The sequence below is a fragment of the Lontra canadensis genome, unplaced genomic scaffold (genome assembly GCF_010015895.1).
Source record: "Lontra canadensis isolate GAN:19392208 unplaced genomic scaffold, GSC_riverotter_1.0 scaffold53, whole genome shotgun sequence".
In the NCBI taxonomy this organism is placed as follows: domain Eukaryota; kingdom Metazoa; phylum Chordata; class Mammalia; order Carnivora; family Mustelidae; genus Lontra; species Lontra canadensis.
In genome coordinates this window covers 5,701,354-5,728,169 of record NW_022631047.1, presented here as the reverse complement: position 1 = coordinate 5,728,169, position 26,816 = coordinate 5,701,354, and the positions used below count along the sequence as shown (strand labels likewise).

General features: G+C 37.0%; 1 protein-coding gene across 3 annotated transcripts in view; it reads left to right on the top strand.

Moving 5' to 3' along the window:
- TAFA2 (TAFA chemokine like family member 2) overlaps positions 1-26,816 on the top strand; it is a 486,266-nt gene that overhangs the window by 451,861 nt on the left and 7,589 nt on the right. Inside the window, exon 5 of one of the 3 annotated variants that reach the window (XR_004384699.1) lies at positions 16,414-16,657. The exons of the other annotated variants lie outside the window; for them this stretch is intronic. The gene's annotated coding sequence lies outside the window, so the exon portion shown is untranslated. The remainder of the gene's footprint in view (positions 1-16,413; positions 16,658-26,816) is intronic. 3 annotated transcript variants of the gene reach the window in all.

Here is a 26,816-nt window from a genome sequence, read left to right as displayed (position 1 = left end):
AAAAGAAAACTTCCAAACTGATTCTATGATGCCAACATTTACCCTGCTACCACAACCAGATAACACTGAAAAAAAAAGAACTACAGGCCAATACCCTGATGAACATGGATGCAAAAATCCTCAACAACATAGTAGCTCATGTGGAATTTAAGGGAAAAAAAAAACAAAAAAGCAAAGGGAAAAAAAAACAAGAAACAAACCAAGAAACAGACTCTTAATTATATTTAGAGAACAAACTGATGGTTACCAAAGGGGAGGTAGGTGGGGAGATGGTTGAAATAGGTGATGGGGATTAAGGAGTACACTTGTCATGATGAGCACCACGTGGTATATGGAAATGCTGAGTCAGTATATTGTACCCTTGAAACTATTATAACAGCATGTTAACTGGAACTAAAATAAAAACTTTTAAAAAAGACGATATGTTATGTATACATACAATGGAATATTTTCAGCCAGAGAAAAGAAGGAATTCTTGCCGTCCAACACGGATGGACCCAGAAAAGGCATTATTATGGGTGAAATAAGTCAACATAGAAAGACCAATAGCATAGGATATCTCTTAGGTTGAATCTAAACAGAAGAAACCAAAACAAAGGTACTCCCAGAACACCACGCTTACAGAGAACAGATTGGTGATTGCCAGAGGCTGGAGGTTGGGGGTGGGCCAAATGAGTGAAGGATGTCAAAAAGCACAATCTTCCAGTTATAAAATAATTAAGTCATTTGGATATTAAGTGCAGCATGGTGACCATAGTTTACAATACTGTATTGCCTATTTGAAAGTTGCTAAGAGAATAAATCTTAAAAATTCTCATCCCACACAAAAAATTTTCTAACTATGTGGTGGCAGGTGTTAACTAGATCCTTGTAATTATTTTGCAATGTATACAAATATTGAATCATATTGTGTACCTGAAACTGATACATTATGTCAATTATATATCAATAAGAAGAAAATAATTAAAATTTTATTAAAAAAGTAGAATCTTTTTATATGCCTAAGGGATTTTTTTTTTTAACGCATGCAAGTTTGGCACTCTACGTGTAAAGTTGGAGGTTTTATTTAACTCTGTATGTTGTACCTGTCAATGGAGATAGAACAAAATCATACCTGAATCTGAATTTGCTAATCTTTATTGAACATCTATTCAGTGCCAGTCATTGTATGAGGAACTAGATATCCAAAGACAGGTACAGTCACATATCTTCTTCCTGGAGATGGCACTTCTTATGCACATTGTCTTGTCCCATCTAAGTGAAGTTTATTTTTTCTGACCTACCTCTTTGGGTTATATACCTATTAGTATGGAATACCAGATTAGATAGGAAAGAAAGGGCAGTCTTTTGAGAAGGTATGTAAGGCAAGCAAGTTAATTTGAAAAGTTGTCATTCTAAATCATCCATGCCTGAAGGACACATTTTTTTTTATAAGAACAAGAGAAACCATTATTACACCAAAGAAAATAAGCTCATTCTTTAGTCATACCAAATGCAAAAAACTAAGAGGCACAGCACTCAGAAACATATTCTAGAGCTGGTATGCCTAGTGATTTAGTCTAATATATAACTAAGAAATTGTTCTTTGGGAGGGGAGTAATAATCTGTGTTTAATTTAAGAAGACTTTTACATTAAAAGTCTCTTTTACATTAAGACTCCAGAATGTTTCCATGAGTTCTATTAGCTTTGCCTTTATCACTCATAATAGAAGCATTGCCAAGAGCCGTTCGTCTATTTTTACAATGGGTCCTATTTGCCTCAATGAGAAATGGCTGCTGTGCTCTCTTGAGAATGTCTTCAAACATGGTGTAATGATTAAGAAACCAGTCTCTGGAGTCAGATGACTTGGGTTCACACCCCAGCACTGCTACTTAGTAACTGGGGGCCTTGGGCAAGTTACTTTATATCTATTCTCCTCAGTTTGCACATCTGAGAACATGATAATAGTATACCCACCACATAGGTTCCCTATATAGATTAAATGGGTTAATATTTGTAAAGCACTTAAAACAGTTCCTGTTCAAGGGTAGGGGCTACGTGTACTTGTTAAATAAAATACATTAATCAAGAAAGTTGTTAATAGGAAGAGAGGCAAGATGGCAGAGAAGTAGGAGACCTTGCTTCAACCAGTCCCCTGAAGTGAGCTACCAGAGTGTTCTACCAGAACACTCTGAACAGCCATGAAATCAGCCTGAGATGTAAGATTATACATTTCTGGATCTCTATGAGGGCAAGAGATCATCAGTGGAGAGGTAAAGCAGAGTGGGATTGCTCAGACTGATATCAGAGGATAAACAGAAGGGGGAAGGAACCACCAGAAGTGACCCATTGGAAAGTAATACCCCAATACGATGCCCTGTGCTTGGGGACCAGCATTAACTTGGAGTCCGGATAAAAATCACTCAAAAAGAACAAAAGGTCTTAAGGGGAAACAGGGCAACAGGTAGAGTCAGGCGGTCATGGGCATGGCCTTAAGCCCATGGTCCCAGGACAGTCACAGCTAGTGCCCACCTGCACCTAAGAGAGCCTGGCAGGGGCTCCAGTCGATGGTCTCTGAGCCTGCGGCTTTCCACTGCTTGCTCGGGCTGAGCGCACCCCCACCCGCACCCGAGAGAGCCCAGTGCAGCTCCTGCCAGAGGTCCCTGGACCCGCAGCCTTCTGTGACCAGCGTTGCCACTGCCACTGGGTGTGAGCACACTCAGCATGGGCCTGGACTCCAGACAGCAGTCCCAGTAATGGCATCCACTGGAATCTGGCTCCCTGGACCAATATTGCTTGCAGTTTTAGTGGCACAGGGGTGCAGAGACAAGCGGGGGCCTCGGGCAACCTCTGAGACGGTGGCTGGGAGTGCACAACATCTGTGGGAGATTGCAGAGGGGGAGTCTATGTGTTCTGGACCATCCAGAGGGGAGCAGCCTGAGGTTTCTTTCTGGGGCAGAGGACTGGATACTTACAGTTCACTTTGCTCTAACCCACTAAAAAGGCACGAAAAGCCACCAAAGAACAAAAACCTCCAGAGAACAAAAGCCTGAAAAACTGGTTTCCACAGAGCCCAGCCCCTTCATAGGGCCAGGGCAACTCAACCCAAGCAAGACTGACTGAAAAATAATGCCACAGGCCCTTTCCCCAGAAGACAAGCCAAAAAAATAAGAGGTCAATAACCATAGGGTCTCAATAAAACTGTAAAACCCCAGCATCAGGGGAAAACAATATATTAAGCCCCTGGTACTGTCCCCAAGCCTGTATATTTCATAGATACAACTTTTTTGTACTTTTTTGTTTTTAAATTCGTTCTCATGATTCTTCTCTTATTTTTAAAATCTATTTACAACTACAACTAGATAATTTAATACAACATATTACATAATAACTTTTTAAGTTGAACTTTTTACATACATGTACCTGTGGGTTTTTTTTTAATTAAATATTATCTATCTATCTATCTATCTCTCTCTATATATAGATAAGCTTCAAGGTAATCCTTTTTCCCTATTAAATACTACCCCTATATATAAACTACTTTTAATTTCTCTATATCTCTGGAAAGTTGAGTCCTTTAACAAAGATAACAAGATATACCCAGGAAGAACCGACATAACCTTCCTCACCCACATCAAGGGTTTATAACCATCTTCCCATCTTATTCTTCTGTCAGTGTTTCTGTGTATTTGTTTTTGTACTATAGAAGTTTTATTCGTGGGTTTCATTTTGGCTGTGTTTTTCTTTTTTTTCTTGTCTTTTACTTTTGTCAGTCTTTGTGTTTGTTCATTTTTGTTTATGTACTGTATAAATCTTACTTTGGGGCTCATTTTGGCTGGATATTTTCTTTCTCTCTCTCTCTCTTTCTTTCTTTTTGGTGTTGACTTCCAATTGCTCTGAAACTTTCCAGGGTGCACCTTGCCTGGATCATGGTTGATACATTCAACTATACATCCCCACTACCAACTCTCACCAAAATGACTAGGAGGAAGAACACCCAACAGGAAAAATTGAGAGACTGTGATCTCTGCCACAGAACTATTGGATATGGACATAAACAATATGTCGGAAGGCAATTCAGGGCTACAATTATCCAGGCAATGGCTAGGTTGGAGAAGACCATTAGTGGCAACATAGAATCTCTAAGGGCAGAAGTGAGGGCTGATCTGGCAGTACTAAAAAATGCTATCAATGAGATCTAATCTAACCTAAATACTCTAACAGCTAGGGTAACTTATGCAGAAGATTGAATTAGTGATCTACAAGACAAACTGATAGAAAAGAAGGATCAGGAGGAGGCCTAGAACAAACATCTTAGAAGCTATGAAAACAGAGTTAGGGAAATAAATGATGCCAAGCAATGTTCCAGTGTCAGAATTATTGGGATCCCCAAGGGATTCACCCCTAAGGGGGTGGAGAAACAGAGAAGACTAGAAGATATAATTGAACAAATCCTGGATGAAAATTTCCCTAATATGAGGAATGGAACAAGTGTTCATGTCCTAGAGGCAGAAAGGATATCCCCCCAAGATCAATGAGTCCAGAAAGACCTCCAGACACTTAATTGTGAAATTCACGAATCATAATTTCAGACAGCAGTTCTTAAGGGCAGCTAGGGGAAGAGATCCTTTATGTACAAGGAAGGTCCATCACAATAATGTCAGACCTGTCCACAGAAACCTGGCAAACCAGAAAAGGCTGGCAAGACATATTCAGGGCACTAATTGAGAACATGTAGCCAAGAATACTTTATCCAGCAAGGCTGACATTGAAAATGGATGGAGAATTAAAGAGCTTCCAAGACCAGCAAGGTTTAAATGATTATGTGACTGCCATGCTGGCACTACAAGAAATATTAAGAGGGGTTCTATATAAGAAGAAAGAAAACGAGTGACATGGAACAGAAATGTACAGAGACAATCTATAAAAATAAGGCCTTCACGGGCAACATGGTGTCAATAAAAACTTATCTTTCAATAATCACTCTCAACAAGAAAGGCCTAAATGTTCCCATAAAATGGCACAGGATTGCAGATTGGATAAAAAGACAGGAACCATCCATATGTTGTCTACAAGAGACCCATTTGGAACCTAAAGACACACCCAGACTGAAAGTGAAGGGATAGAGAACCATGTTTCATGCCAACAGGCTTCGAGAGCTGGGGTAGAAATTATCATATCAGATCAATTAGATTTTAAGCTAAAGATGGTAGTCAGAGATACAGAAGGACACTACATCATTCTTAAAGGGTCTATCCACCAAGAAGATCTAACAATTGTAAATATTTATGCCCCCAATATGGGAGCAGCTAACTACATAAGCCAATTAATAAAAATAAAAAGTCATATTGATATGAATACATTAGTTGTAGGGGATCTTAACACACCACTCTCAGTAATATACAGATTATCTAAGCAGAAAATCAATAAACAAGAGCTTTGAATGACACATTAGACCAGATGGACCTTATAGATATATACAGAACATTCCACCCTAAAACAACAGAATACTCATTCTTCTTGAGTGCATGTGGAACTTTCTCCAGAATAGACCGCATACTGAGCCACAAATCAGGGCTCAACCAATACCAAAAGATTGAGATTATTCCCTGCATGTTCTCAGACCGCAATGCTTTGAAACTGGAACTCAACCACAAGAAAAAGTTTGGAAGAATTCAAACATTTGGAAGCTAAAGACCATCCTGCTCAAGAATGTTTGGATCAACCAGGAAATCAAAGAAGAACTTGAACAAATTCATGGAAACCAATGAGAATGAAGACACATTGATCCAAAACCAAAGAAAATTGAAAAAATCCTGAATACACCAACTCACCTCAAAGAATTGGAAAATCAACAACAAATTAAGCCAACCCCACACACAAGAGGGAAAATAATCAAGATTAGAGCAGATATCAATGAGATAAAAACTAGAGATACAGTAGAACACATCAATGAAAGTAGAAGCTGGTTCTTTGAAAGAATTAGTAAGATCGATAAACCACAGGCCAAACTAATCCAAAAGAAAAGAGAGAGGACCCAAATTAGTAAAATTGTGAATGAAAGGGGAGAGATCATGACTAACACCAAGGAAATAGAAACAGCCAGCAGAAATTATTATCAAAAGTTATATGCCAATAAGTTAAGTAACCTAGAAGAAATGGATGTGTTCCTGGAAACCTATAAACTTCCAAGACTGAAACAGGAAGAAATTGACTACCTGAATAGACCAATATGTAGTAATGAGATTGAAGCAGTGATCAAAAACCTCCCAAAAAATAAAGAGTCCAGGACCTGATGGATTCCTGGGGAATTCTACCAAACATTCAGAGAAGAAATAATACCTGTTCTCCTGAAGCTGTTTCAAAACAATAGAAATGGAAGGAAAACTTCCAGTCTCTTTCTATGAAGCCAGCATTACCCTGATTCCCAAACCAAAGACCCCACCAAGAAGGAGAATTTCAGATGAATATCCCTGATGAATATGGATGCCAAGATTCTTAACAATCCAATAGTACATTAAAAAGATTATCCACCATGACCAGGTGGGATTTATCCCTGGGATGCAAGTGTAGTTCAACATTCTCAAATCAATCAATGTGACAGAACAAATCAATAAGAGAAGAGAGAAGAACCACACGGTCTTCTCAATTGATGCAGAAAAAGCATTTGACAAAATACAGCATCCTTTCCTGATTAATAGTCTTCAAAGTATAGGGATAGAGGGAACATTCTTCAACTTCATAAAATCCATCTATGAAAAACCCACAGCGAATATCATTCATGAAGAAAATCTGACAGCCTTCCCATTGAGATCAGGAACATGACAAGAATGCCCATTCTCATCACTGTTGTTCAATATAGTACTGGAAGTCCTAGCAACAGCAATCAGACAACAAAAAGAAATAAAAGGTATTCAAATTGGCAAAGAAGAAGTCAAACTCTCTCTCTTTGCAGATGACATGATACTTTATATGGAACACCCAAAAGACTCCACCCCCAAACTACTAGAACTCATACAGCAATTCAGTAATGTGGCAGGTTAAAAAATCAATGCACAGAAATCAGTTGCTTTCTTATACACCAACCATGAAAATATAGAAAGGGAAATTAGAGAATCAATTCCATTTATTATAGCACCAGGAACAATAAGATACCTTGGAATAAGCCTAACCAAAGAGGTAAAGGATCTGTACTCAAGTAACTACAGAACACTCATGAAAGACATAGAAGATGACACAAAAAGTTGGAAAAGCATTCCCTGCTCATGCATTGGAAGAATAAACATTGGTAAAATGTCTATACTGCCCAGAGCAATCTATAATTTCAATGCCATCCCATTCAAAATTCCACTGGCATTTTTCAAAATGCTGGAACAAACAATCCTAAAATTTGTATGAAACCAGAAAAGACCCTGAATTGCTAAGGAAATGTTGAAAAAGAAAAGGCTGAGGGCATCGCATTGCTTGATTTCAAGCTTTACTACAAAGCTGTGATCACCAAGACAGTATGGTACTGGCACAAAACCAGACACATAGACCAGTGGAACAGAGTAAAGAGTCTAGATATGAACCTGCAACTCTGTGGTCAAATACTCTTTGACAAAGCAGGAAAAAATATCCAGTGGAAAAAAGACAGCCTCTTCAATAAATGGTGCTGGAAAAATTGGACAGCTATGTATAGAAGAATGAAACTTGACCATTCTCTTATACCATACACAAAAGATAAACTTGAAATGGATACAAGACTTCAACATGAGGCAGGAATCTATCGAAATCCTAGAGGAAAATATAGGCAGTAACCTCTTCGACATCAGCCACAGCAACTTCATTCAAGACACATCTCCAAAGGCAAAGGAAACAAAAGCGAAAATGAACTTTTGGGACTTCATCAAGACCAAAAGCTTCTGCACCACAAAGGAAACAGCCAACAAAACAAAGAGAGAACCCAGGGAATGGGAGAAGATATTTGCAAATGACACTAAAGACAAAGGGCTGATAACCAAGATCTATAAAGAACTCCTCAAACTCAACACCCACAAAACAGATAATCACATCAAAAAATCGGCAGAAGACATGAACAGACACTTCTCCAAAGAAGACATACAAATGACTATCAGACACACGAAAAAATGTTCATCATCATTAGCCATCAGGGAAATTCAAATCAAAACCACATTGAAATACCAAGTTATGTTAGTTAGAATGGCCAAAATTAACAAGGCAGGAAACAAGTGTTGGAGAGGATGTGGAGAAAAGGCAACCCTCTTACACTCTTGGTGGGAATGCAGGTTGGTGCAGCCCCTTTGGAAAACAGTGTGGAGATTCCTTAAGAAATTAAATATAGAGCTACCCTATGACCCTGCAATTGCATTACTGGGTATTTACTCTCAAGATACAGATATAGTGAAAAGAAGGGCCATATGTACCCCAATGTTCATAGCAGCAATGGCCACAATCACCAAACTGTGGAAAGACCCAAGATGTCCTTCAACAGACGAATGGATAAAGAAGATATAGTCCATATATACAATGGAATATTATGCCTCCTTCAGAAAGGATGAATATCCAACTTTTGTATCAACATGGATGGAACAGGAGGAGATCATGCTGAGTGAAATAAGTCAGAGAGAGTCAATTATCATATGGTTTCACTTACTTGTGGAGCACAAGGAATAACATGGAGGACATTAGGAGAAGGAAAGGAGAAGGCAGTTGGGGGAAATCAGAGGGGGAGATGAACTATGAGAGACTGTGGAGTCTGAGAAACAAACTGAGGATTTTGGAAGGGGGCCGGGGGGATGGGTAAGCCTGATGGTGGGTATTAAGGAGGACATATACTGCATGGAGCACTAGGTGTGGTGTATAAACAATGAATCTTGGACCACTGAAAAAATAAATAAAAAGAAAGTTGTTAATAGGATTATAAAATGGGCCAGCTTTTTCAAAACTCAAACATGAACAGTATTATTTCAAGTAGTCAGCCTTATTAAATAAACACTAATGTAGAGATAGCTCAAGTGTCCCTTATTACCTCCATTCATATTTAAACATGGGCTTTAAAAAGCACCAGTTCTTCAAAGGTTGGTCTGTGTACCTATTCCCTTTTGGATTAGCTACAGAAAGATCATACTAGAAAGGAACCATAGAGATGGAGTATGTGGATTTTAGAGTCTGTAATGGTAACAGGATGTGCCATTCCAGGTACCTATCACAGATGGGCCTCATGAAAACTATTGTATTAATCACTTGTAAAGGAAGATTTATCCCACAAGAGCAGAAGTAGTTTCTCCCTTACAGCCATCAGAAAATGGTGAGGATTCTTGAGGACTTATCAGAGCTACCAAATGAAGGAGGCAATTTTTTTCCCTGAACATTGCAATTATTGTCTTTTACTCAACTGGTATTTGTACATCCACTGTTCCAATTCAAATACAGTCTCACAAAAAGTTTCCTTTTATGGTTAAAAGGTTTTTATTCACTTGAGAGAGACATGTTATGCTCGGGTTTATGCGCTAGGTTTGTGGGTTATTCTTTTTTTTTTTTTTAAGCTTTTTGTACTTATTTGCCTATGGCAATTTAAGATGAGGCTAGCTTAGGGTAGTTGGTACAGCAGTAAAGGACTCTTTTATTGAATACTGAGCTACTCTTGCCCATTTTGCTATTACTAATACAACATTAATGTTCTTACTAAATCACAAAAACACCAAGTAGAAACTGATGCTGAAAGTATTTATAGATATTCAGCAATTAGCAGAGGCTAGTAATTCCTATTTATGGAATAACAAATAAAACCTAAGTGATTTTTTTAACCTCAGTACATATCAAACAAAATGGGTTATATATAGGTTTTTTCCTCTTAAGAAAGGAAAAAAATTGTGTTAGACCTTATGTGCATAATATACCCCCTTTATAATTTATCCTGACTCTAGTATAACCTTTGAAAATAAAACAGACTCAGCACAGGCAATGTATAGCTTGGAAAAGACAACTATAGTATCAGAGAGCAGGAAATGCCTCCATACCTAATGCTTTATTACACAATTAGAGTTCATACAATGGAATAATGAGAATACTAAGTATATAAACTTCTGATTTTGGAAATATTTATTTCAAAGTACTGTTTGTAGGTGTTTAGGAGTTGGCATTTGTTGTCTTCTCATTGTAGGCATTATTGCAGTTAACCTTCATAGTAGTGTGATGAGATAGGGACCATCTCCATGTATAGGAAAAGAAACAGGTTTTTTGTAGTGAAATAACAGGGCCACACACTTAATAAATACCCAAGTCAGAATAAGCCCATAGCTGGATGATACCCTTAACCCATGCTCTTAATCATTACTTATTAATTACCACCTGCCTGATTCTCTGAAAATCTTAAATTCATCATCATCATCAGTAGATGAACATTCAATATATGTAGGACCCACTACTCTTTGTTTTTTTCCAATTTATTTTCTTTTCAGTGTTCCAGCATTCATTGTTTATGCATCACACCCAGTGCTCCATGCAATACATGCCCTCCATACTACCCACCAACAAGCTCACCCAACCCCTCACCCTTCTCTCCTCCAAAACCCTCAGTTTGACCCACTACACTTAGGGAACTTTTAATTACTCATGGTAAAGAGAAGAAAAAAATTAGGGGAAATTGAAATTCACAATGATTATTTTTCAATTTTAGGCAAAATTAGGAAAATGCCATTATAACTTTTCATTATGATGTAACAGAAATAACAAAAAATACCAGCAAATGAACCCTATACTTAAGAGAATGTTCGTGTTTTAAAATAGATCTAGATATTGTGAGAAGCCTATTTTGACCTCTTTCTTATAATGAATCTTCTATCTCAAAGGTAATAGTGTGTGCCATGGCTTTAATTGGATTCTGAGTTCATGACCTTGGATTACAATAGTAACCGATAATATTATAGTCAGTCTTTAACATTACAACCTCAGTGTCTCATTTTTATGATGGAAAAGTTGAAGAAGTTGGTACAGAACTATATCTAGGAACCCTCTCTCAATGCCAGCCTTAAAAATTTATTAGCAACTTGATGTTATTTAATAGGTTTCAGAAATGTTTTAGGCTTCAAGAAATGTTCACTTTTTGCTGATCACAGTGGCTGAAATTACTGTACTGGAGAATCATACATTTATAGAGTTAAGATTTCAACATTCAGGAATTGCTTACTAAAACTGAAACTTTCACAACAAGAATAATTACTCTATATGGATGAAGATTGTCCATAAAAGGACATATTTCCAAGATAAACCCAACAGGAAGTCAGGACAATAGGTGTAAATCAGGACTATCACTCAAACTGAAAAATACAGTAACCTCAAGTGTAAGTAACAACTTACATTTTGAGCATTAGATGCTAGTAAATTTGAAAATAAGACTCAATCTAAATATGAATGTTATGCAGAGGTACTACGCAGGTAGAATACCAAAGATAAATTTCAAATGCTACCTAATTTAGTGGATGACTAATCAATACCAAGTTTATCAGTAAAATTGAACTCCTGAAACTTAACTTTCACTTTCAGTAAGTGTTGTTTAGTAGTATTGTCAAACTTCTCCATCTTCCTCTTCCCCAAAAGGGGACTGAAGAGCTTAACAAAATGTAAGATGGTATACTTGGAGGCACTGGAAGCCAAGAAGAGAAGAGAAGAGTTTCTGGTCCCGGATTTGGGTAGTGGAAGACCAAGAGAGATTTGTCCAGTTTTAGGAGTTACTTAACCTGTGAAGGTAATTGTCCGTGTTAGAGGGAATACAAAAGGTGGAAAAAGAGGAGAGGAAAAAGAAATCAAGAATGAATAGAACAAACGGAGTTCTTGGTATATTTTAACAAAAATTTATCAGTGACTATACCAAATGTAAAAGGCTTTAAATGATCTACTTAAAAGGCAAATAAGTGCAAGGATTGTTACTCTGGATCAAAAGGTCAAAACACAAATATATGCAAATTAGCAAGGGAGCATCTAAATTATAAGTATGGAAAACTAAAAGTGTGAAAATAAATAGAAAACATACATTTATGCCAACACTAACCTAAAGAAAGTAGATATGATTTTAATAGCAAAGAAGAATGTGGCAAAATTATTGCTAAAGAGGAACATTTCCTAATGATAAAAGGTATAATTTCTCATGAGGAGACTACATGATAAGTGACTTTTTGGTTACATTAGTGCTTGCATGCTACTTCCATTTTTACCAGAATTAGTAAAAATTAAATTCTCACTATGGTCAAGCAGTATCATAAACACTGAACACATATTACTTTACTTGATCCTCACAATCACCCCAGAGGATAGGCTTATTATTATCTTCATTTTACACATGAGGTCTTTTTGCACATGAGAATGAGAAATAAGGAGGTTTCCCAAAATTACATAGCTCATAAGCAATGGAGTGGGGACTAAACCCAGGCAGTCTGGTCTCCAACTTATAATAAGTACTTGAATAGGAAAATATTTAAATGGACCCGATAATTTTTAGCTTCCTCTCTGCTACACATTTCAAACCAGTTTGCCTTGAATGGGCTGGTGCCTAAAATGCTTTTTTCCTTCTGCTTCAGTTATGCATTTAGATTCTTCTTTATCTCATCTCTTCAGAACCCCCTAAAAGCAGAGATAGACTATTTTTTTCTCATGACTGGCCTCACATTCCTCTGGAACTTCATTATCCCGAGAACAACTAAAGAGTTTGGGGAGGAGACATCCCTTCAAAGGAAAAGCTAAATGCTACAGTGGAGGGAAGAGTGCCCTTCTTTCTCTAGATTGTTTTCCTAAACTAGGATATGTCTCAATCTAGCTAGGGTATAAGGGAATTTAAGTCAAGCATTGAGGAATTCTTTGCCAACAAAGAATGTGCCAGAAAGTCATGTGCCAGAAAAAAACGTTTGGCTTTCTGTACACACATAGACTGGTTCACTGGTTTCCTTATGTTAAACTTTGTAAATCTCACTGTCTGAAAAGAAAGAACAACGGCTTCCAGGGCTTAAAAAAAAAAAAAAAAAGTCATGCATTCATTCAGGGTCTATCAGTTCTGCATTCCAGGAATGAGACTTGGAAGGAGGAAGGTATGCAGCATGTGTGTTTCTAGTTCCTTTTTTTGTGTGCCCACATGAGAACAAGGACCGTATCTGCTTTTGCCCCATCCTCAGTAGGTAACCATAGAGGCAACAACAATATTTGTTGAACAAAGAAATTGATGAGTGAGTAACATCTGCGACCTCATCTCCTACTATTCTCTACTTGTGTGCTCTGTTGCCACCACACACCACCCTCTCCTGTCTCAAGTCATTCACACATGTTGTTCCCTCTGTCTAAAATTCTCTTTCCCCAACCATTAGCTTGACTGACTCTCACCGCTGTAGGCTTTTACTGGTCTTATTTCTCAGCAACTGTCTATGCTAACTACCTCAAACATCCTTCTTTTCCTCTTGACTCTACTTTTCTCCTGCCATGGCCTAATATATTGGAAAAAAATTATTTATTGTTTCTTTTGTTTGCCTCTCCAGACTGTTGGTTCATAGGGGTAGTGATTTTTTTCACACCCTGGACAGCGTCTGCTACTGAGGATGTTTTCAATCAATGTTAGTCAAGGGAATGAAAGGAAGAACTAGTTGTGTAGGACCTATTTCACTAGGTTTGAAGCCTCAGAATGAGGATCTCAGTCCCCTATCACTTGCTGCTTAGATGCATCTTCCAGAAGTTTCACTTAGTTTATCTCAACGTCAGTTTCTTCAACTATAAATTGAAGATAATAGTAATTAGTAACAAGGCCTAATAACCATAAATAGTAAATGGGGATAGTCTAAAGAATAATTTTGAGGGTTCTAAGAGAAAACAAATGGCACTAAGTAGCCTATTGATGCCAACAATTATGATCTAAGAGGTGGAGGCTAAAGAAAGGGTGAGGAGGGTTTCAGCTCTCCTGAGGAGAAGGATCATCTGTCTTTGGCATTCTAGTCTAGACCAGAATATGGAGTCTGCTGCATTTTGCTAAGCAAAAATTAACTTCTCTTTGTCTTTTAAAATACTAGCCTCTTTATTTGGAAAAAAATGGGGGAGGGATCATGGATCCTGAACTAAATATAGAGCATATAATTGGCGTATAAGGGAGAGAGATTGTATGTACATTATTATTTGGGGGAGGGGCAAATCAATTGTAGTATTTCTTTATTCTTTTATAAGAAACTTGATGGTATTTCATTTATATCACCACACCTGATGTCAAGCGAACATGTAATACTTAGGTGTAGGATAATTGTCACTGTGGAGTATTTCATGAGAAAATTCTCCTGACACTGTTAAGCAGCAGTATGGAAATTACTCAAGAGAGAAGTGCATTAAAAAAAATTAGGATAATTTCTAACTGAAATGTTAACTGTAATGAGTATGCCAGAATCAACCTTGATGTATCTATTTGGACATTTTCCACATCCCAAGTGGTTAGTCTAATACCAATTAAAGCATCACACATTGCTATTATCTTCTTGCATTATTATTTTCATGAATTAATTTTGTTTTAAAAATCAGACCTTTTCCAAATGAGAATAAATTTAAATACCCGAGGTGTGAATGTGAAACTGATGTCAGGACCCATACATATCTATAATTTCAAAGTCTGAAACCAGAGGATCATGGGAATAATCCTAAAAAATTTTAAGATGGAGGAACTGACCTTTGGGTCACTTAATTGTTCCCTTAGCTTTTCACAGAGAATCCAAATGGTAGTTCTATGTTTCTTTCTTGTAAAATTATGTATCACTTTCCTCTTATATTCATAACTTCATTTGTTCATTTATCTATCCGCCCACCCATCCATCATTTCAGTTTTGCAATTTAATAAATATGAGGCATCCTTTATGTGCCTGGAATGCTGCTTAGCGCGGATGAGCAAAATTTTTGCTAATATCTTTTTTCTAATACATCATAGTTTAGTGTGAGAAACAAAGAGATTAATAATCAAAATATGATATGTCTTAGATGTATGGACAGAGTGCTGAGTGGATGAATCACAAAGGTTTATGAATTATGAAATGGTAACATTTCTTCTGAGATTTGAAAGAAGAGCATTTCAGGCAAAGATAAAGGATATACAAAGATAAGGAGATAGGAATGGGCACATCAAGTCCTGTGAGTATTAATTATGACTAGAGTAGAGCCTGTGTCTCTCTGAAGGGAGAGAGGAAGGTAGGTGGGTTGATATGAACTCCAGATTCATTCTTTGTCACACATATCTTTGGTAAGTCATGACACTGACCTACTTTATGATTGCACTGGCTCAGACCTATGTAGATAAAATCAAGTGATCATGGTGACCAGAACTCAAAAGCTTCATTCTTTCTCAGGCCATATTTTAGTCTTACATTTTCCAGTGAGGTAGGGAGAGATCTAGGCATGATGGGGAAAAGGGTTGTTCCTATTCCTCAAAGATTCCATTTTTTTTTTCTAAATTGGGAAATACCTTTTTTATATTAGAACATGATTAATTTATTTCTGCTATTGGCCTTAACTGCCCTCAGCTCTTAAATTTATGTAGGAGATGTTTTACTTTGATTCATATTACCAAAACCTTCTATTAGAAATTACTAGCCACTCCTTCATATGATTTTATCATTTATTATTGTTATTCATGTTAAGCTCTCAAATAGTAAATTATTCAAATATTTGAAATTCAAATAGTACGTTTTATATTCCTGGAGTACTTTGGGAAAGAGATAATAAAGAAAAGCTTTGAAAGTCTCTATCTAGAAAATGTCATAAATTACAACTGAAAAATATAATGGATCCCATTCAGATTGTTAATGAGGATCACACAGTTGATGAGCAGAGAATAACAAAGCTGACTTGTGAATGCCTATGGGTGGCTAGACCTGTACATTGGTTAAATGACTTGGTCCCATTTACCAGCATTAAATTGTGGATGACTCAGGTTCATGCTGTGGAAAAATCATGAATTACTATAGACATGCATATTTGGGAAAGCCTATGAATGGTTAAGGTAGCAAATATTAAATATTTGAATTATAATTGAATATTATATAATACTAGTATAATTCTTTTAACCATCTATGTCAAAAGGATTGTGTATGGATTTTAAAACTTTTTTACTAAGTTTGTGCAGAATGCTTCTCAAAATGTTAACAAGAAATTCTTAGGATTTTTGTATCAATTAGTTGTAATAGCTTTTTATTTTAGGCCTCATTTATGAGTATGTGTTTTCTGAAATTAAAAAAGTTCTAAGAGTTTATAATCATCTAGGAGATATGCAAACCTATTTCCATTGTGAACTTTTATGGATGTAAAGGAAATTATTGTCTCTCTGTCCCTTTATATTTGTTGAAATGTCCCCTTTCTCCCAGGTTTGCTTCTTGTAATCATCTGTTGAACAGTGGAGTACCTGACATGTGTTTATTCCTTAGGCAAACATGTAAAACTCTTCAAGTTCGAATGGAGAAGTAGAAAGAGAAGGTTTCTGCTGTGCCTGATGACAATTTTTGATTTTTCCACTCAAAAAAATTCTGGCTCCACACTGGAGCACTAGTGTGGCGAATCCTAGTGTTGGTCGGATTCTAAGGAAGGGACAGCAGTTTCGTTGAGGAGTAAAGATTCAAAACATCTCCTGAAATGAGCTCTCGTCTTGGTTTATTTCTCACAGAGCAGCAGGTGTGTACACTGTGTTATAGGACCAACTGTAACCTACTCTTATAGTTACCATTAGCATTCTAGGTGCTCCTGATTTCAGGGGGAAAGATGAACTTGGTACAGCTTTAGGGATCAGAAGGCAAAGAACTGTCTCAGTTGTTAGTAAAGAAAGGCACTGAATTGTCTTTTATAGGGAGCATCACTCTTTGAACTAATTAGACCCACAAATTAAAACTGCCACAAAGAGGTGACCCTAATATTGTCACCTACAATGGCCCTGCAGTTGACATTGTCTTTCCAAGAATAAGAAACGGATAATACAAAACTTTGGGTCTATTAGTGGACCTCTGTCAGTGTTCAACCAGCCTTTAATGTGGAAATTAGCATGTAAAGTACTGAGCCATCAGGCTTTCACTGAATCTCTGTAAACCAAGTAAAGATTGTATTCTTACCTATGGTCCAATCTTTATATATTTACATTGCCCTATAATTGAATCAGCTATGTCAAACTAGCATCTAAACAATGAGAAATTGCTGAAGATTCACATTTTGATAACTTTTGGGAATTCCAAACTATAGAACTGTGACAAGTATTCTAAAACCAAAAGACAAGAACAACCCAGGGAAGAATATAACTGAGAAGTAGAAGGGAAAAAGCAAAGCACCCAGTATATTAACATCACAGACTACATTATACTGTTTTTCAGAAAATACATTCTAGTTTTTCAACTTACAGAAGGCGAATTTTTTTTCCCAAAGATCTACCACACATGGTAGGACCATCTCTAAATGTAATATTATGGAAAAGGATAGGGATGAGGGTGCATGTGCTACTTCAGCCATGGTACTATCTTGGTACAAGTTCTAACAAATTCTTCTCCAAGTGACAGCAACATATTCTTTATTCAGACAGGTAGTTCAAGGAAAGATTGTGACTAAGAATGATTTGCATTTGTAACTCAAACTAGCTGGAAGTTCAGAAAAAATGCTGCTCATAGTAATTTCTAGGCTACTCAGAAGAGTTTCTTCCATGTTTCAGCCCTTCTCCCCAACTCCACTTATCCTAAATTTTGAGTACAGTTCATACTGCTTAATTCTGCTAGCCCTCATATGCAGTGAAGTTGAAGTTCTTGAGGAATGTAATACTTTAGCAGATAGATTTCAGAAAGTGGATAAAAACTATCAATTCAAATTAGGCCTTTATAAATTAGAGGGGAGTCTAAAAAAATGAACTTAATATCAAATTTGGCAGGTAAAGTAATTTCCAATTGAGTTCAAAATCTCAATTGTCTCTAAAAGTCTGTGAACTATACTGGCATATGAAATAATACTTTTAAGTCTACTCAGATTTCTTCCAAGTATTCAAAATAATTGTTTCCCCCTTTTAAGGACTTTCCAATGTTTTTAAGTAAAACATAGCTGGATCCCAATGTCCTTGTCTTTCAGAATGATCTTAATTTTGGGGGTCATTTTCCACCTGGAATAAACATAAGTTGTGAACAGGGATGGGAAAAGGAAAGTTTTAAATTTCCTTAATATCCCAAAGGAATTTGTTAACTACCCAAAGAAAACTTGGGGAATTTATTTATTTATTTATTTTGGTGCTAGCAGTGAATGTCATCTGGACAGAATCAGTTGATCTGCTTGTGAGTAGAAGAATGTGCATAAATGGCAACACAGTCATCTGCTGTCATGAGTCACATAGAAGAGTTCATGGCAGGTGCACTGTACAGCTTTCAGAGTTCTGAGAAATAGTGCAGGTCCATCTGTTCAAAAGATTCATTTCCAGTCAAGATCTTCATTTATACAGCATAGGAAGCTGAAAGCCATCGACAGATGTTGTATTTGTGGTAAAAGCTTACTAGTTGTGCATTCTAATATAATGAGTAGGCCTCTTAGAAAAATGGAGTCTACAGAGTGATTATACCATCATTGAACTTGGGTAATCTGAATAAAGTTTTATCTCATTTGGAAATAATGCTTTTTAAGAAAAGTCAGAGTAGTCTGGGGATAGAAGGGATTAAGAAGTTCACTGAGTCCAACAGACTCCCTCAGTAGACAGGAACCCTGGAGATTCAGAGATTTTTAACTGACTTGGCCAATGTGCTTAGACTAGCAGGTAGCAACACTAGTATAAACTCTTATCAGAGTAAGGCCACCCCTCTTCCTGAAACTGTGGCATGAAAATCCAACAGTTTTCATGGCTATAGGAATCACCTCCATTGCTAAGAAAGCAAAATACAGTCTTAGTTTATTTTGTATATAGGTGAGTAGGTTTATGAAGATGATTCTTACGTCATTGCCTTACAGTGCCTCATCTATACCTAAATGCTGTCTGGTCGGCTTACTCTTGAAGGATTATTTTAGACCAACAGGAGTCTTTCATTTTGTAATACCTCATTATATAAGGTGCTTTAAGATAGGACAAGTACATTCACGTACATTTACGACCAGCTCAATGGCTGCTTTTCTCTAGTTTAAATGAGAAAACCTGCTACTGCCGAGTAACGATGTTTTAATTGCATATTCAGTACACCAACACTAAGCAGGAGCTTAATTCATGTACTTGTAAGAACTACATTAAAAAAATACAACTTGGTAAAGAAGCAGTTCTATTCCAAGCAAGGGAAAGTTCATTCAAATCAGCTTTTAGGATTATAAAGGTTTTCTAGCTTTCCTTTTACTTTTATCAGATAAGTTAAATTTACTTATCAGAATGTTAGTTTGATTTGTTGCCTGTTGTGATGTCATGAAACAGCTGTATTATAAAGACTGGACAGGCACTGCATTTAAACCTACTACCTCCTTTTGGAAATACTGCCACATATTTATTCCTTGCCTTCCAACTGTTTAAATATTGCTCATCAGTCCAAAAATAAATGTTTCTCCAATAACATGGGTATTTACTATAAATTCAACATGTTTTTATGAAATTCACTTGTAATGTTCATAATGCATTGTCTGTTCTATTATTGTGTGTATAGGACCCATTTTATATTTACAGGAATGCAAATATTGCTCAATAGTTCCTTATAACAAGATTTTAATAGCCACATTGGAGAAAAAGATTATTTTTTTGAATTAAGCTAAAGTGATAAGATTCACATTGATGCTGTGGAAATGGCAGTGATTTCACAAATTTATATAGACTGGCAAACTGAACAACTGGGATTTTAAAAAATCTGGAATATGGGATAGAACTCAGTGTAGAACAATATCAGCAGAATCATCAATAACAAATAAGGAAATTTACGAATCTGCATTTTGTTTTGGCATCATTATACCACATTTATTTTTTAAGTCTAGATGGCTATAGTGTTATTTTCGTAAATATTTGTTCTGTATGCAAAGTCTGATGGCAGCTGGCCCATTAAAAAGACAAAGTAAGAATGAAAAAGAATGGATTATGTGTCTATAAACACTAGTAATGTATGATCAGAAATATCAGGGGCAAAAACTAGGAATTCAGTGCATTCAGAGGGCTAGAAATGTATGTGTGTGTATATATAATATGATATAATAATTACCATACATAGTGTTTATTATGTGCCTGGCACTGTTCTAAGCACCTGACCTATTCGCTTATTTGCTCCTCAGCTCATACACCTCTATGATGTAGGTACTAATATTATCCCTGTTTTACTCAAGGTCACACACTGAGTTATCAGCAGAACTGAGCACTGAACCTAGGAAGCCTGGCTTCAGGTACATTCCTTTTAACCACTACTCTATATCAACTCATCTGAAAAGAGTCTCACTCCCAAAGTAGGCCCAAACAGTGACACTTCTCTCTTAATATGACTTTTATGACTATTAAGAATATGAAATGAATAATTGCACATCAGTTTCTATAAGACACCAAAAATTAACTTAAAATCAATACTTAACACTGCAAGCAGCTGTAATGTCCCCCTCCAATAATTATTCTATGTATCACCTTTTGTGTAGGGTTTGGGAATTACCACCACTATCACCAGTTATTTAAGAAGCATTTACCTGGACACCTTAGAAGGATTATCTAATTTAACCACAACAGCAAATGCATGGGGTCTGGTAATACCAATCTCATATTATCAAGGAAGACTAGGCTCAAGGAGTTCAAATAACTTATTCTGCCCCACAGTATGAGAAAATACTAAGGAAGAGATCTGAACCTGGGCTGTGTGTTCATGTCTCTCATCAAAGCATGTTGCCTCCTACTGATACCTCCGGTGGCAGGCCTTGAGCAGGGAGAAAGGAATTACAAACTCCATGAATAGAATTATTTTAAGAACTTTACAAAATCATGTTTTACACTTGGGACAGGATAGATTCTTTAATTTCCATTTTAGCCTAATTTAGCTTCACTAGAAGATGGACAGAGGACACTGCATAATGTTCAAAATATAAAATAAAAACAGTACAAAACAGCTGACTTAATTTCATATTTAACTAATGTTATATATGCCATTACCTGGTTTTGTTTTCCCTAATTAGAACATGATCCTAGCACAAATTTTTGAGAAATCTCATCAGGATCCTATAATAGATTTGTTAGATTGGGAGAAATAAATGGAAAGGTTTTTTAAAAAGGGGGCTAATTCTTAAAAAGAATTAGTGCTTTTTGCTTAATATTAGCAGGTTAGTTCCATCCTGGTGGGTCATTACCAAGATAGCTTTGTGCTTGTGACTAGAAAAGCTGCCATTACTATTATTATTACCTTTTGCCTGTGTTCAGCTGTCAAGTATTTTCACTTGCTGAATTGGCTAGTGTGCAGCACAAGTTTACATAAAAGAACAGCTGTGTGAAGCATTGCCTTTGGAAAGGCAAATTCACTAGGTGATGATTAAAATGAATGAGGGGCACCTGGGTGGCTCAGTTGGTTAAATGTCTGCGTTTGGCTCAGGTCATGATCCCAGGGTCCTGGGATCCAGTCCCCAACAGGCTCTGTGTTCAGTGGAAAGCCTGCTTCTCCCTCTCCCTCTGCCTGCCAATCTGCCTACTTGTGCTCTCTATCTCTGTCAAATAAATAAATAAAATCTTTTAAAAATATAAATAAATAGAAGCAATGAAGCTCAGGGCACAACTGTAATGATCATTTCCTCCTTCATGAAGTATTCTATATCAACTGCCCTCAGAACCAGAAGACAGTACATTCATGGTAGCAAATGCTATTTCTTATCCTGTAAAGATGGTTTTATTGCACTTCCTGTTTTTAGTTACTGAAAACTTGCTGAAAATCATCTGTACAAGCTACCACTTTTTATTTACTATTTGGCCTCTACCAAAAGATACGGCTTGAGTGAGAGAGAGCAATATTTAAGTTCTAAAAGTAAGGCAATGCTTAATGTGGTGTGTTAAAAAATTAATTTAAAATAAGTACAATAGAGGTGCAAGATGGCAGAGGAGTAGGAGACTGAAATATAATCAGATCCCAGGAGTTCAGCTAGTTATCAAACCATTCTGAACAACTAGAAGCTCAACAGGAGATCAAAGAGAAGAAGAGCACCAATTCTAGGAACAGAAAATCAACGACTTTCTGGAAGGTAGGACATGCAGAGAAGTAAATCCCAAGTGACAGGAAGATAGACCGTGGTGGGAGGGACCAGCTCCCCACAAGTGAGAATGTAGTGGAGCACAAAATTAGAACTTTTAGAAGTCTGCTCCACTGAGGCTAAGTGGGGGGTGGCGACCTCGCTAGGACAGTGTGGTCTCAGGACCTGCAGGGACACAAAAAGACCAGGGATGTCTGAGTGTGGCAGAGCTACCAGGTATTGGAGTGGGAAGCTGGTTGCAGAGACGAAGTTGAACAGGGGCCTCTCAGCTCGGGATTACCTTAAACCATGATCCAAGTCACAGTCAGACAACTGCACCTCGAGCAGGACCCCACAAGCAGCACCTCCTTACTCCTCTGGGAAGAGCAGCATAAGAGCACGCTGTAGGCATCTACTGGGTTTGGAGACTCCAAATGATGCCATGCACCAGAGACAGAAATGCTCAGTCAGAGGCTGGGTGAACTCGGGAGTTTGGCCCAAGACCAGGGAGACAAGAGGGATTGTTGGCTTTTTACTGAGTGTGCACTGAGGAGCGGGGCCCTGAGTTCTCAGCCCCTATGGGGCCAGAGACTAGGAGGCCACCATTTTCAGAGACTAGGAGGCCACCATTTTCATTCCTGCCCTCCAAAGCTGTATGGAAAGCATTCAGGGAACAAAAGCTCCTGAGAGTGAACCTAAGTAGATTACATAGCCTGGCCCCTGGCAAAGGTGATGCAATTCTGCCTCGGGCAAACAAAGACATTTCAGAATCACTGCAACAGGCCCCTCCCACCAGAAGATCAGCAAGAACATCCAGCCAAGATCAAGTTCATCAATGAATGAGAACTGCAGAACTCCAGGGCTATGGGAAAACAACACACAGAGTTCATGGCTTTTTCCCCATGATCTTTTAGTCTTTTAAAGTAAAATTTTACTTTAAAATTTTTTAAATTTTATTTTTTTCTTATGCTATTTTCTCAATTTTTCCTCTTTCCCATTTTAATGTTTTTAAACTATTTTATCTTATCAATACCTTTTTACAAATCTTATTTAAATTTTCATTGTTATAGTTGTATTTTATCCTTTCATTGTATTTAACCTTACTTTTTGTATACATATAGGTTCTTTTTTTTTTTTTTCTTTAAATTTTGGGATACCATTTCTCCTAATAGATCAAAATATACCCTAAATCTAGTGCATGGCTTTGTTCCAATCTCCAGCCTGATCACATTCTTTCCTCTTTTTTTGAACCAACTTATCAATTCCTTTTTTAGAATCCTTTTAAATTTTCATCTTTACACTCATTCCATCCCTTCATTGTGTTTACCCTTATTTTTGTATATATATAAGTTTTTCTTTCTTTAGAATTTTGAGAGGCAGTTTCTTCTAGCAGACCAAAATACACTCAAAATCAAGTGTGTGGCTCTGTTCTATTAACCGGTTTAAAAAAAAAAATATATATATATATATATAACATATTTTATATATATATATATATTTTTTTTTTTTTAATTAGTTAAAAAAAATTTTTTTTTCCCTTTCCCCCTTTCTTCTCCCCCTGGTTGGTTTCAGATCTCTTCTGATTTGGTTAGTGTATATTTTTCTGGGATCATTGCTACCCTTTTAGTATTTTGTTCTCTCATTCATCTATTCTTATCTGGGTAAAGTGACACAGTAGAAAAACACCACACACAAAAAGAGCAAGAGGCAGTACCGACAGCTAGGGACCTAATCAGATTAATACAGACATTAGTAATATGTCAAAACTAGAGTTCAGAATGATGATTATCAAGGTGCTAGCTGGGATCGAAAAAAGCATGGAAGATATTAGAGAATCCCTTTCTGGGGAAATAAAATCCCTTTCTGGAGAAATAAAAGAACAAAAATCTAACCAACTTGAAATAAAAAAAGCTATTAATGATAGACAATTAAAAATGGAGGCTCTTACTGCTAGGTTAGATGAGGCAGAAGAAAGAATTAGTGATATAGAAGACCAAATGATGGAGAATAAAGAAGCTGAGCAAAAGAGACACTAACAACTACTGGACCACGAGGGGAGAATAGGAGAGCTAAATGATACCATAAGATGAAACAATATTAGAATAATTGGGATTCCAGAAGAAGAAGAAAGAGAGAGGGGGCAGAAGGCATATGGGAGCAAATTATAGCAGAGAATTTCCCTAATTTGGCAAAGGGAACAAGCATCAAATTCCAAGAGGCACAGAGAACCCCACTCAAAATCAGTAAAAATAGGTCCATACACCATCATCTAAGTGTAAAATTTACAAGTCTCAGTGACAAAGAGAAAATCCTGAAAGCAGCTCAGGAAAAGAGGTCTGTAACATATAATGGTAGAAATATTAGTTGGCAGCAGACCTATCCACAAAGACCTGCAGGCCAGGGCTGGCATGATATATTCAGAGCACTAAATGAGAAAAATATGCAGCCAAGAATATTATATCCAGCTAGGCTGCCATTGAAAAGAGAAGGAGAGATAAAAAGCTTCCAGGATGAACAAAAATTAAAAGAATTTGCAAACACCAAACCAGCCCTACAGGAAATATTGAAAGGGGTCCTCTAAGCAAAGAGAGAACCTAAAAGTAGTAGACCAGAAAGGAATACAGACTATATACAGTAACAGTCACCTTACAGGAAATACAATGGCACTATGTTCGTATCTTTCAGTAGTTACCCTGAATGTAAGTGAGCTAAATGCCCCAATCAAGATACAGGGTATCAGAATGGATGAAAAACAAGACCCATCAATATGCTTTCTATAAGAAGCTCATTTTAGACCCAAAGACTCCTCCAGATTTAAAGTGATGAGGTGGAAAACAATTTATCATGCTAATTAACATCAAAGAAAGCTGGGGTGTTAATCCTTATATCAGATAAATTAGATTTTAAGCCAAAGACTATAAGAGATGAGGAAGGACACTATATCATACTTAAAGGGTCTGTCCAGCAAGAAGATCTAACAATTTTAAATACCTATGCCCCTAACATGGGAACAGCCAATTATATAAACCAGTTCATAACAAAATCAAAGAAACATATCAACAATAATATAATAATATTAGAGGACTTTAACACCCCCCTCATTGAAAATGACAGATCATCCAAGCAAAAGATCAACAAGGAAATAAAGGCTTTCTTTAAATGATACACTGGACCTGATGGACATCACAGATATATTCAGAACATTCCATCCCCAAACAACAGAATAGACATTATTCTCTACTGCACATGGAACATTCTTCAGAATAGATCACATCCTGGGTCACAAATCAGGTCTCAAATGGTACCAAAAGACTGGGATCATTCCCTCCATACTGTCAGACCACAATTCACTGAAACTAGAACTCAATCACAAAAGGAAAGTTGGAAAGAAGTCAAATACATGGAGGCTAAAGAGCATCCTACTAAAGACTGAATGGGTCAACTAGGAAATTAAAGAATTAAAAAAAATTCATGAAAACAAATGAAAATGAAAACACAACGGTTCAAAATCTTTGGGACACAGCAAAGGCGGTCCTGAGAGGAAATAGATAGAAATACAAGCCTTTCTCAAGAAACGAGAAAGGTCTCAAGTACACAACCTAACCCTAACACCTAGAGGAGCTGGAGAAAGAACAGCAAAGAAAGCCTAAACCCAGTAGGAGAAGAGAAATAATAAAGACTGACCAGAAATCAATGAAATAGAAACCAAAAAAACAGTAGAATAAATCAACAAAACTAGGAGTTGGTTCTTTGAAAGAATTAGTAAGATTGATAAACCCCTGGCCAGAGCTATCCAAAAGAAAAGAGAAAGGACCCAAATTAATAAAATCATGAAAGAGGAGAGATCACAACCAACACCAAAGAAGTACAAACAATTACAATAACATATTATGAGCAACTATACATCAGCAAATTTGACAATCTGGAAGAAATGGATGCATTCCTAGAGACAAAAACTACCAAAAATGAACCAGGAAGAAATTAAAAACCTGAAAAGACTCATAACCAGTAAGGAGATTGAACCAGTCATCAAAAATCTCCCAACAAACAAGAGCTCAGCGCCAGTCAGCTTCCCAGGGGAATTCCACTAAACATTTAAAGAAGAATTAATACCTATTCTCCTGAAACTGTTCCAAAAAATAGAAATGGAAGGAAAACTTCCAAACTCATTTTATGAATCCAGCATTACCTTGATGCCAAAACCAGACAAAGACTCCATCAAAAAGGAGAATTACAGGGGTGCCTAGGTGGCTCAGTGGGTCAAGCCTCTGCCTTCAGCTCAGGTCATGATCTCAGGGTCCTGGGATTGAGTCCCCCATCGGGCTCTGTGTTTGGCAGGGAGCCTGCTTCCTCCTCCTCCTCTCTCTCTGCCTACTTGTGATCTCTCTCTGTAAAATAAGTAAACAAAATCTTTTAAAAAAGGAGAATTACAGACTAATATCCTTGATGAATATGGATGCAAAAACTCTCACCAAAATATTAGCCAGTAGGATACAACAGTAAATTGAAAGGATTATTGACCACTACCACGTGAGATTTATTCCTCAGCTGCCAGGTTGGTTTAACGTCTGCAAATCAATAAATGTGATACATTAATAAAAGAAAGAACAAGAACCATTTGATACTCTCAATAGATGCAGAGAAAGCATTTGACAAAGTACAGCAT